We start from the raw sequence: 8,078 nt of genomic DNA, 5'->3' as shown, positions 1-8,078 counted from the left end.
GAAACCAGGTAACTACAGGCCGATCAGTCTAACATCACTCCATTATAAGAGTGGGGAGAGAAACCAGGTAACTGCAGGCCGATCAGTCTAACATCACTCCATTAAAATAGTGCGTAGAGAAACCAGGTAACTCCAGGCCAATCAGTCTAACATCACTCCATTATAAGAGTGCGGAGAGATACCAGGTAACTACAGGCCGATCAGTCTAACGTCACTCCATTATAAGAGTGGGGAGACAAACCAGGTAACTACAGGCTGATCAGTGTAACGTCACTCCATTATAAGAGTGTGGAGAGAAACCAGGTAACTACAGGCCGATCAATCTAACATCACTCCATTAAAAGAGTGGGGAGAGAAACCAGGTAACTACAGGCCGATCAGTCTAACATCACTCCATTGTAAGAGTGCGGAGAGATACCAGGTAACTACAGGCCGATCAGTCTAACATCACTCCATTATAAGAGTGTGGAGATAAACCAGGTAACTACAGGCCGATCAGTCTAACATCACTCCATTATAGGAGTGGGGAGAGAAACCAGGTAACAACAGGCCGATCAGTCTACCATCACTCCATTATAGGAGTGGGGAGAGAAACCAGGTAACAACAGGCCGATCAGTCTAACGTCACTCCATTATAAGAGTGCGGAGAGAAACCAGGTAACTACAGGCCGATCAGTCAAAAATCACTCCATTATAAGAGTGCGGAGAGAAACCAGGTAACTACAGGCTGATCAGTCTAACGTCACTCCATTATAAGAGTGGGGAGAGGAACCAGGTAACTACAGGCCGATCAGTCTAACGTCACTCCATTATAAGAGTGGGGAGAGAAACCAGGTAACTACAGGCCGATCAGCCTAACGTCACTCCATTATAAGTGTGGGGAGAGAAACCAGCCTACTACAGGCCGAGCCATCTAACGTCACTCCATTCTAAGAGTGTGGAGAGAAACCAGGTAACTACAGGCCGATCAGTCTATCGTCAGTTGTGGAGAAGTTACTAGAATCTGTCATTGGGGATAGAGTGACCGGGCACTTGAAGAAATATGATCTGAGCAGAGAGGGCCAACATGGCTTTGTTAAAAGTAAGTCATATCTGAGTAATCTAGTTGAATTTAGTGAGGAAGCAATTTCAGATAATTGGCAAAAAATCCAGGGGGGAAATGAGCAGCATTTTTTTTAGGCAACAAGGTGTGAAGACCTGGAATTCACTGCCTGAAAGGGCAGTGGAAGCAGATTCAATAGTAACTTTCAAAAGGGAATTGGATAAATACTTGAAAAGCAGAAATCTGTTGGGCTACCATTAGGATAGCTCTTACAAAGAGCTGGCACAGAAACAATGGGCTGAATGGCATCCTATGCTGTATGATTCTATCGTTCTTCGTCATTAATAACATAGATAAGGGAGTGTTGTGGAGTATTTTAAACCAACACTTGACACAAGGTTTTAGATCGATAATCTTTATTACACCGGTGGGGAGACAGTCTGCTCTGTCTTAGCCAGACTTCTCCAAATTATTACAGCAAACACTACATTTTTATACATTACAATACACATGTCCAGCTCAAGCAAAATTCATTCCTGCCACACGATTGGACCTTGGCCCGCATGCACCTTCACTGATTGGTTGTCTATGCCACGTTACATTAAAGTACCACCTTTATTATCGGAAAAGTATATGTCCGTTATCCCCCAAGCTGCTGTTGCACCTCTGACCTCTGTTTATGCCAGATGGGGTCTAACCAACATTGTACTTCTGACTCATTGTCCTGCTTTCCTGCCAGAACAGAACTTACATACTCTAGGCCTCTTTATGGTTCCACGTTATCCAGTTTGCTGTCATCAGTCATTCAAAATCGACATGTCATTCTTAGGTTATCTCAACTGCCAGTTCAGCAACTTAGAAAAAGCTTACTACTGCAAAGGCCTATTAGATTATTGTCTTTATTACATCATTCAGTGAAACTGCCAGCGATGTCAGTTTTACTCTTTCCCCACTGCAGGGAGTGTCAATGGGTGTAGTCCATAGGGACTTCCAGAGGCTTTCTATAAGGTTTCACACAAAATATTTTTGGCAAAAATGAGAGTGCTCGGAATTGGAGGCAAACTTTTGATCGGTAAGGAATTGGTCAGGAGGTAGGGGACAGAGAGTGGGATGAAAGGTACGTACTCAGATTGGCTCAATGTGACATGTGGTGTCCCCCAGGGATCTGTTCTAGAGCCTCAACTTTTCACCATATTTATTACTGGCTTGGACGAAGAAACAGAGTTGTATATCCAAGTTTACAGATGACACTAAATTAGGGAGGACAGCAAGTAGTGCAGATGGAAGCATGAATTTACAAAGATATTAAGGACAGCACGACAAACACTGACCCTGGGGGACACCACTGTTTACATCCCTCCAGTCTGAAGAACATCTATTAACCACTACTCTCTGTTTTCTGCCCTTTACACCCTTTAACACCGTGAGCCTTAATTTGATCAACAAGCCTCCTGTCCGGCAACTTATCAAACACCTTTAGACAATCCATCTCCACAACATCCACTGCATTTCCTTTCTCACTACACTGTGTTATTTCCTGAAATAATCCCTGTTGTCTGTCCTGAATGAATCCATTTCACTACCAAATGTTGCAATGTTTGCTCCACACCACAGGGTTTCATCTGTTTAAAGCCACAACAGAAAGGACCAGTTTTCTCCTGGAGTTTGAGAGAAATCAGGTTTGAAAATGATGCAGAGTTTCAGCCAATGAGGGAGCTGTGGCTGAGCCCCGCCCACTGGGTGCCGCAAGCCCCGCCCCTCGCACACTCCGATTGGTTGGAGGACACGCCGCCGGCTCGCTCTTCCTGCCCCGCCCCGCTCGCTCCCTATTGGTCGGAATCTCCCGTCAATCAGACCGTGGACCCCGGTCACGTATCCCTCGGTGAGCTCCGCCAAACAGAAGATTCTTCGTCCGGGGCCGGATCCGTGGACTCTCAGGTTTGTGTTTCCCTTTATTCTCTCCCCACTTCTGATCTCAATCGGATTTCGGGGAAACCCTCTTTCCCTCACTGATCGCGGCTCTTAACCAAAACCGACTTTACAAAGAAAGCTCCGCGTGGCAGCCTGTGGCTAAGGGGCCCAGTGCGCAGGCGCGGGGGAGGATGATTGACAGGTCCTAGTGTTTGTGAACTGAGCATGTGCGGTACGGACCGCCGGTGTCACGTGGGGTCTAAACAGGGAGGGGGCCGGGCCTCAGGGGGGAGTGACCGGAAACGGCGGGAATAGACCCCGCCCACTGGGCGCTTGTCAGGGGAGAGGGACGTCACTGAGGGTGAAGGAGGTGAGCCAGACCCTGACTCTCCACATTTAGCCCTCAGTGACCGAGCCCGACCCTCCACTGCACACTCGCCTCCTTCATCCCTCAGTGACCTAGCCCGACCCTGACTCTCCACTGCACACTCCCCTCCTTCATCCCTCAGTGACCGAGACCTACCCTGACTCTCCCCTGCACACTCGCCTCCTTCATCCTTCAGTGACCGAGCCCTACCTGATTCTCCACTGCACACTCGCCTCCTTCATCCCTCAACCACCTAGCCCGACCCTGAATCTCCACTGCACACTCGCCTCCCTCATCCCTCAGTGACCTAGCCCTACCCTGACTCTCCACTGCACACTCGCCTCCTTCATCCCTCAGTGACCCAGCCTGACCCTCCACTGCACACTCGCCTCCTTCATCCCTCACTGAGTGAGCCCTACCCTGACTCTCCACTGCACACTCGCCTCCTTTATCCCTCAGCCACCTCAACCTACCCTTACTTTAACTACTATAGGTGAAGAGAGATGAGCCATTGTCTTTGTGTCAGGCCGTGGCTCAGTTGGTAGCACCCTCGCCTCTGAGTCAGAAGGTTGTGGGTTCAAGTTCCCACTCCAGAGACTTGAGCACAAAAATCTAGGCTGACACTCCAGTGCAGTACTAAACCGCTGCACTGTCGCAGGTGCTGTTGGACGTGGTGTTGAACCAAGGTCCCGTCTGCTCTTTTGGCTGGACGTAAAAGATCCCAGGGCACTATTTCGAAGAAGAACAAGGGAGTTCTCCCTGGTGTCCTGGCCAATATTTATCCCTCAATCAACATCACAGAAACAGATTATCTGAGCATTATCACATTGCTGTTTGTTTGTTTCCTACATTACAGCAAATACTTCAAAAAGTATTTCATTGGCTGTAAAGCGCTTTGGGACGTCCGGTGGTCGTGAAAGGCGCTGTAGAAATGCAAGTCTTTCTTTGTGCATCTGTTTGTGATGTTTAGACAATGAGGGGAAATCAATCTCTGTACCTTTAACTAACGGCGACATGGAGCGCGGGGAATGAATGAGCGTTAAACAACTGGTCCACTTGGCACTGAAGTGTCTGAAACTCAGAACCGGAACTCCAGGGAAACAAAATACTGAACATGGCGGATGCCCTTACCCAGAGTGCTTCGCACGGGCGAATACGGCCTCTCGCCATCAGCAGGGGCGCAGTGCGCAGGCGCGGGAAGGGCTGTTCCCCGGAGAGCGCCTTCCTGCGCGGAGCATGCGTGGTGCGGCTCCAGGACACAGTGGGGGCGAGCGCGTCTCAGGCTCCGAATCAGAGCGACCGGGCCCGGCGGACGTGCGGCCAGGGCCCCGGCACCAGGAAACCCAGGGTGCAGCACCTCCCCCAGACAGGAGAAAGCACAACTGGATCGACACAGCAGACCCGCCAGTCCAGAGCCGGCTTGTATCTCTGGATGCGGAAGTCGCTCTCTGGCCGCCTGTGTAGGTCTTTTTGTTGCTTCAGTTTGAGCTGGAGTGGAGATGGAGGAGAAGCTGCTGGGTTTAACCCCCAGTACATCTGAGCCCAGGAGGACCCAACAATTTCCAATGTGAGACTATCAAGGGAGGTGGATTCTGGGGGAGATTAGGTTGTTAAACAGACACTGTCCCTACAATGTAAAAGAGTATTGTTTTAGGTACAAGTATTTCTGTAGAGGCTTTTAATCCATTTTAAATATACAGATTTTTTATTCATTCTTGGGGTGTGGGTGTCGCTAGCAAGGCCATTGTGTCCAAGGCAGGATGGTTTGTGACTTGGGGAACTTGGAGGTGATGGTGTTCCCATGCACCTTCTGCCTTTGCCCTTCTAGGTGATGGTGGTCTGGGGTTTGGGAGGTTCTGTCAATGTTCGAGTTGAGTTGCAGATGTATAAAGTCCCTCTCCTTTGCCCCTCCCCCTGACACCTCTCCTCACATAGAGGCCAGAGTTCTTGTGTAGGCCCAGACTGGGTGGTGGGTTCCAGAGAACTAGTGAACCAGTGGGATTTTATGACAATCTGGCAGCTTTCATGGTCACTTTTTTCTCGTGCCAGCCCCACAAATTACCAGATTCATTAAGCTCAATTTCACAATCTGCCTCTTTTTGTGGGTTCTCTCTTACACTCTCTTTTTCCTGTTTTAAATTCATTTTACAGGCTATTGGAAGGGGAGGATTTGCATATGGGAAACTCAAGCCAAACACCGGATCAAGATCTGACAGAGTCACTCGATTCATCAGGACCTGAATATCATCAGCCTTTGAATATGGAAGCAAAAAGCACCGTTCACAGTGGGGAGAAACTGTACGTGTGTTCTGTGTGTGGACGAGGCTTCAGCAGATCATCTGGCCTGTCGAGACACAAACGCATTCACACCGGGGAGAGGCCGTTCACCTGCTCTGAGTGTGGGAAAGGTTTCACTAATTCATCCCACCTACTGAGACACCAGCGCGTTCACACTGGGGAGAGATCGTTCACCTGCTCCATGTGTGGGAAGGGATTCAATCAGTCATCAAACCTGCTGAGACACCAGCGAGTTCACACTGGGGAGAAGCCGTTCACCTGCCCTGTGTGTGGGAAGGAATTCAATCAGTCATCCAACCTACTGAATCACCAGCGAGTTCACTCTGATGAGAGACCTTTTAAATGTTCAGACTGTGGGAAGTGCTATAAAAGTTCCGGGGAACTGACATGCCATCAACGTGTTCACACTGGGGAGAGACCGTTTAGCTGCTCTCACTGCGGGACTGGGTTCAGGCGGTCATCTGAACTCACTGTACACCAGCGAGTTCACACTGGAGAGAGGCCATTCACCTGCTCCGTCTGTGGGAAGAGATTCACTCAGTCATCCACCCTGCTGAAACACCAGCGAGTTCACACTGTGGAGAGGCCATTCACCTGCTTCGAGTGTGGGATGGGATTCATTCAGTCATCCGACCTTCAGACACATCAGCGAGTTCATACTGGGGAGAGGCCATTCACCTGCTCTGAGTGTGGGACGTGTTTCACTCGTTCATCCCACCTGCTGACGCACCAGCTTGTTCACACTGATAAGAGACCTTTTAAATGTTCTGACTGTGAGAAGAGATTTAAAAGCAAAACGCATCTGCTGAGACACCAGAGAGTTCACACTGGGGTGGGAAGGAATTCAATCAGCCATCCAACCTACTGAATCACCAGCGAGTTCACACTGATGAGAGACCTTTTAAATGCTCAGACTGTGGGAAGTGCTATAAAAGTTCCGGGGAACTGACATGCCATCAACGTGTTCACACTGGGGAGAGGCCATTCAGGTGCTCTCACTGCGGGACTGGGTTCAGGCAGTCATCTGAACTCACTGTACACCAGCGCATTCACACTGGGGTGAGGCCATTCACCTGCTCTGTGTGTGGGAAGGGATTCTCTCAGTTATCCACCCTGCTGACACACCAGCGAGTTCACACTGGGGCGAGGCCGTTCAGCTGCGCTGTGTGAGATAAGGGATTCACTTGGTCATCCAACCTGCTGACACACCAGCGAGTTCACAAGTGACTGCAGGGGTTGGATTCTGCTGTTGTTGCTGCTGTTAATCACATCCAGTATTGAACCATGTTCATTCTAACAGTTGGGGTTTGATTCTGTTGATGTTAATAACTCCTGTAACTGGGCTGGTGTTTAATATTCTGGATAGATGTCAAATAAATCAGCTTTGTTTTAAACACGTTGTAGATTTTTGTCTTTCACACCTGAGTGTTTAGCATCACCTGGCTGGAGCTCAAAGAACAATCCGAGGGAGGATCGTACGGCGGGAACAGAACTTCAGCCTGGACACAGTCCTTCAGGGCCACACTAAGCGGGACAAACGGCACTTTGGTCTTTCTCGTCTCTCTTCACTGACAGCAAAGTCCCCGTGCGGGTTTATCTCGAGGCGTGTGAGAAACGTGTCCCAGCCGCTCTCTGCCATGGTTCAGAGCTCCTAGGCACGGAACAGAATGCTCCTTTAGGAATGTACCCCAGTGCTTTTTTTTTAATAGCCTTATTAACCTGTGTTGTTACTTTTAGTGATTTGTGTATCTGTATCCCTGGATCCCTCTGCTCCTCCAGCCCATTTAGACTTAGGGGAAAAATTCGGTGGCACCCCCTTTGGGTTGCTAACGTCGCCGGGGCTAATTTTAGCGCCCCAAAAAATTAGCGCCCCGTGCCGTAACTTCAGTGGTAGCGCCCCAAGCAGGAGGCGGGGTGCTACTGGAAGCACTCCCCTCCCTTTTGAGGCGCTACCAATTAATTTCGCAGCGCTTCGTGTAACAGCGCCACGCCCGTCGGCACATAGCACCGCGTTATAGCAGACCTCCCTCCCTGATTAAAGGGGAGGGACCTAGCACTGCGCACACCGGGGCCCTGCTGGACCACCGGGGAGCGGGGTGTCAGATCAAGAGGAGCACCGGGCTGAGCGATCGCAGCCGACACCCCGAAGAAGGAAGGGGGCAGGTGCTGGCAGTCGGCCAAAATAAAATGTTGCCGCCCGACACCTGCCCTTTAAGTGGCACCACCGTGGCTGCAAGAACGATCCCTGACCTTGTCGGACATATTGTTCGGTGATAGGTCAGGGGTCGCAACCCAAGGTTGCAGCCGGAATGCTGAGCATAGCGATGGCGTCATTGCCGGCGGTGCCGTGCCGCGGGGCGCTACCAACTACCACTGCCGCTAACCTCCCGCTGAATATCACGGGAGGCGCAAAGCAACCCAATTTCTCCCCCTTGTCCAAGTAGTGTGTGGCCTTCTTAT

The 8,078-nt window shown here is 50.1% G+C and overlaps 1 pseudogene across 1 annotated transcript; it reads left to right on the top strand.

The window, feature by feature from the left end:
• The first annotated feature begins 4,527 nt into the window (after nucleotides 1-4,527).
• On the top strand, nucleotides 4,528-7,012 carry LOC147119177 (uncharacterized; annotated as a pseudogene). Its single transcript, XR_015077999.1, has 2 exons — nucleotides 4,528-4,780; nucleotides 5,472-7,012. The product of XR_015077999.1 is annotated as an uncharacterized LOC147119177 (transcript).
• The last annotated feature ends 1,066 nt before the right edge of the window (nucleotides 7,013-8,078 follow it).

The sequence above is a fragment of the Somniosus microcephalus genome, chromosome 4 (assembly GCF_052327205.1).
Source record: "Somniosus microcephalus isolate GS21.2 chromosome 4, FLI_Smic_1.0, whole genome shotgun sequence".
NCBI classification, from domain to species: Eukaryota; Metazoa; Chordata; class Chondrichthyes; order Squaliformes; family Somniosidae; genus Somniosus; species Somniosus microcephalus.
This window is presented reverse-complemented; position numbering and strand designations above follow the sequence as displayed.